This window comes from Dipodomys merriami, unplaced genomic scaffold (genome assembly GCF_024711535.1).
Source record: "Dipodomys merriami isolate MVZ:Mamm:240054 unplaced genomic scaffold, mDipMer1.0.p SCAF_2, whole genome shotgun sequence".
Classification (NCBI taxonomy): Eukaryota; Metazoa; Chordata; class Mammalia; order Rodentia; family Heteromyidae; genus Dipodomys; species Dipodomys merriami.
Genome location: NW_027203381.1, coordinates 60,486,553 through 60,491,382, shown reverse-complemented (window position 1 = coordinate 60,491,382; position 4,830 = coordinate 60,486,553).

The window sequence follows — 4,830 nt, the reverse complement described above, 5'->3', positions numbered from 1 at the left end:
CACTTCCAGCTTTTATTTTCTGCTTATGTGGTGCTGAGGAATCGAACCCAGGGCCTCATGCATGCAAGGCAAGAGCTCTACCACTGAGCCACCTTCCCAGCCCCATTTCTTTTGTTTTGCATAGCATCAGCTGTTCCCTCTTTCCCATTTGTTCCCTCCCTCCCATCACTGCCATTGAGTTGCTTAGTTCATTTTGGTTAATGTCCAGTGCAGCTGATGGGTCCTGCTGTTGTATGTTTCCCTGATTCCCTCTAGTTCTGTGTCATCTTCCTTGTTTCCCTCTGGTGTACACATATATACCATGCATATGATCAGCAGCATGGGGTTATTTAGTAGTGATTAGACCAGATGAGTGGAAGTCCTTTGTTCCTTAAGTCTTGTTAATTTTGTCATATCACCTAACATTTTGGATTTAACATCCACTTATCAGGGAGACCACGTGCTCTCTTTGCTCTTGGCTTACCTCGCTCAACATGATTTCTTCCAGCTCCATCCATTTCCCTGCAAATGCCATTATTTAGTTCTTTCTAATGGCTACATAATATTCCACTGTGTATAGATACCACAATTTTTGGATCCATTCATCTGTGGTGGGGCATCTGGGTTGTTTCCATATCCTGGCTATTGTGAACAGTGCTGCAATAAACATGGAGGTGCACGTGTCCTTGTATATTGGTTCCTGTTGTTCAGGATAGATGACCTCATAAGGGAGGTCAATATTTAGCTTTCTGAGGACCCTCCAGACTGCTTTCCAAAGTGGTTGTATAAGTGTACATTCCCACCAGCAGTATAATAGGGTTCCTTTTTCTCCGTATCCCCTCCAGCATTTGTCGTTGGCTGACTTCAGGATGTGGGCCATCTGACTGGGGTAAGGTGGTATCTCAGGGTTGGTTTTATTTGCATTTCCTTCACAACCAGGGATGGTGAACATTTCCTTATGTGTTTCTTTTTCTTTCTTTCTTTTTTTTTTTGGGGGGGGGCCCAGTCGTGGGGCCTGAACTCTGGGCCTGGGTGCTGATCCCTCAGCTCTTCAGCTCAAGGCTAGCGCTCTACCACTTGAGTCACAGCGCCACTTCCGGCTTTTTTTCTTTTTGCTTATGTGGTGCTGAGGAATCGAACCCAGGGCCTCATGCATGCAAGGCAAGCGCTTTACCACTGAGCCACCTTCCGAGCCCCTTCCTCATGTGTTTCTTTGACATTTTTATCTCTTCTTCTGAGAAGTTTCTCTTTAGTTCCCTTGCCCATTTAGTAATTGGTTTGTTAGGTTTGGGAGGGATTAGTTTCTTGAGTTCTCTGTATATACTGGATATTAACCCCTTGTCTGATATATTGCTGATAAATATTTTTTTCCCAGTTAGTCGGTCTTTCTAGCTTGGTTGCTATAGCTTTAGCTGTGCAGAAACTTTTTATTTAAAAGTAGTCCCATTTGTCCGAGTCTTTCTCCAATTTGTTGTGACCCTGGGACTCCATTCAGGAAGTTTCTGCCTGTGCCTATACGTTAAACAAAGGAGCTCAGAAACATGACCCAGGATCTGAGTTCAATCAAGCCCAGTGTAAGGTCTACACAGGGACTCCTCCCTACCGCTTGGCTAAGTTTCTGCCCAGTATCTGTTACCTAGGTAACTGCCACTCCTGGAAGCAGTCACCTTCCCCCTCCTACCTCCCATCTGACCACAGGAGGGTCCCAGGCCACACCTTTCCCCCACCTGGACACACCTCTTCCTGTCCTTGGCCTATATAAGTCCTGGCCTGGGGGGGGGGTCATTCCTCTCCACCACGCACAGAGGTGGGGGGCAGTTGGGTAAATAATTTTCTTTCCCTGCCTGAATAGCGCGTGGTGTTCTCTTCATTGGCTACCTAATGAAACCTACCTATTTAATATACCTTACATCCAGGACCAGCACAAAAAAGGAAATGTGAGAGAGGTTAAGGCTAGGGTGTAGCTTAGCTAGGGTGTTTGCTTAGCAAGGACTAGTTTTTTTACAGAAAGGCCTGAGAAGGAAATACACTACTTGCAATGGTTGAATAGACTGATAGCTTCCTATGTCAGCCAGTAGGGGTCACCTTTGAAACACCACATTTTGGAAACTATTAGATCATGTCATGATTCCAGTCTCCTCTTTTCTTTTTCTTTCTTTCTATTTTTTTTTTTGGGGGGGGGTTGTGGGGCTTAAACTCTGGGCCTGAGTGCTTGTCCCTCAGCTCTTCAGCTCAAGGCTAGTGCTCTACCACTTGAGCCACACGCCACTTCTGACTTTCTGCTTATGAGGTGCTAAGGAATCAAACCCAATGCCTCAAGTATGCAAGGCAAGTACTCTACCACTGAACTACCTTCCCAGCCCTCTCTTCGCATTTTAACTAATGCTACCCCACTCCAACCCTTCAGAATGATCTATCTTAAAAACTCTGAGCATGTCAAGAGCTGTAGCAAGGACTGCTGTTACAGTAAACTCTCAATTGGGCCTGCTTTTCCAAATATTGTACCTCTACTTCTTCAACATCCTCTCACACTCTTGTACTCAGGACTGGCACTCTACCACTTGATCCACAACTTCACTTTCTGCTTTTTGCTAGCTCACTAGTGACTGTCTGCTCAGGTTGGTTGGTTTTGAATCTTGTTCCCCAGATCTCAGCCCACGGAGTAGCTAGGAGGCAAATACCACCCAATTTCCAACATCATATCACACGGTTGTGTCTGCTAACTGCCCCTCAAATGATCATGGCTTGAATTAAGTTTCTGCTGCGTATGCTTTCCTTTTGACTGCCCAGTGGGATTGTAAACTCCGGTAGGGAAAGGATTTAGATCTTTTAAAACACATTTCTCTTTTTCTCAGGACTAGATGCTTCTCTATTACAGTTTACTCTGAAGAGTACTCAGAATAGCACCAGCTGCAAGGAGCTATTTAATGAGAGGATTATTTTCTTTTTTACTGAGATAATGACCATCTTGCAGAAATGATTGTTGTGCATTTTTTGTGATAATATTGATAAGAAAGGTACAAAATGACATTGTATAATGGATCCAAAAAGTCTGAGTTTGAATGCCAGCTCTGTGATGGATTAACTCTGTGACCCCACATAGGGAGCAAAGAGCTCCAGATTCCAAGTTGTAAAAGAAAAATGATCTTGGGCCTCACATGTTCATAAGGATTAAGTTACACACTAAAATTTGGTCTGGCACAGTGAATGGCTATCAGAGGCAGTTAATAAATGTTTTTACTAAAGAAAATTTAAAATTCCTATTATGTTTGATTTCATTGTTTTCCTATTTTCTCCTTTACAGGGATCAGGAAGGCTTCAATTATTTCTAATAACTTTGGGCGATTAGCTGTTTTCTGAAAATGAAAAGTTGGTAGACATCATGTTGACAAAGTTTTACTTTCCTCTTCCTCCTCTTCCTTCCCCTCCTTCTCCTCCTTCTCTTCCTTCTTTCCAGTCCTGGGGCTTGAACTCAGGGCCTTGGTGCTGTCTCTGAGCCTCTCAAGGCTGCCCAAGGCTAACACTCTACCACTTGAGCCTCACCAGCACATCTAGCATTTTCTGTGTATGTGGTACTGAGGAATTGAACCCAAGGCTTCATGCATGCTAGGCAAGCATACTACCATTAAGCCATATTCCCAGCCCTCTTCTTTAGTAATTATAAAAATATTAAGCAAGCCTAGCTTTGGCCAGATGAATTAGGAGAAGGGCAAATAAGGAGGGCAGAGAGAAAGAGAGAATGCTTAGATTAGTAGAAATATGACTCCTTAATCGTCCTTCCTTTCTTTCTCCCTCCCTCCCTTCTTTACTTTCTTTCCTCTTTCTTTTCTTTCTCATTTTTTAATTTATTTTATGTATTTATTTTGTCAGTCATGGTCCTCAACTCTGGGTCTGGGCGCTGTCCCTCAGCTATTCAGCTCAAGGCTCGCACTCTACCGCTTGAGCCACAACGCCACGTTTTCTGCTTAGGTGGTGCTGAGGAATTGAACCCAGGGTCTCATGCATGCAAGGCAAGCGCTCTACCACTGAGCCACCTTCCCAGCCCCTCTTTCTTTTCTTTCTTTCTTTCTTTTTTTGGGGGAGGGAGGTCCGGTCGTGGGGCCTGAACTCTGGGCCTGGGCGCTGTCCCTCTGCTCTTCAGCTCAAGGCTAGCGCTCTACCACTTGAACCATAGTGTCACTTCCAGCTTTTTTCTTTTTGCTTATGTGGTGCTGAGGAATCGAACCCAGGGCCTCATGCATGCAAGGCAAGCGCTCTACCACGGAGTTACCTTCCCAGCCCTTCTCTTTCTTTTCTTTCTCTCGTTTTCTCTCTTTCCCTTCTTCCCTCCCTCCTTCTTCCTTCCTTCCTCCCTCCCTCCCTTCCTCCCTTCTTTCCTTCCTTCCTTCCTCCCTCCCTTCCTTCCTTCCTTCCTCCCTTCCTTCCTTCCTTCCTTCCTTCCTTCCTTCCTTCCTTGTACCAGTACTGGGGCTTGGCTCAGGGCCTTGAACTCTTGTTTGGCTTTTTCACTCAAAGCTGGTACTCCACCACTTGAGTCACAGCTCCACTTTCAGCTATTTGCTGGTTAACTAGAAATAAGAATCTTACAGATTTGTCTGCCTGGGCTGGGCTTCAAACCAGGATCCTTAGATCTCAACCTCCTAAGTGTCCAGGATTACAGATATGAGCCACCAGCACCTGCCCCCTAACTTTGCATTTGGGTAGTAAGGCAGTCTCATTTAAGGACTTCTGCCCTTATTAGAGAATATTCCAGATTAAGGTTGTGAGTTCCAGAGGCATAGCTACAGCTTTGGTGACAAGCTGGAATTTGCTACAGGATGTTGGGCATGGCTGAAAGAAGACACCAGTAAA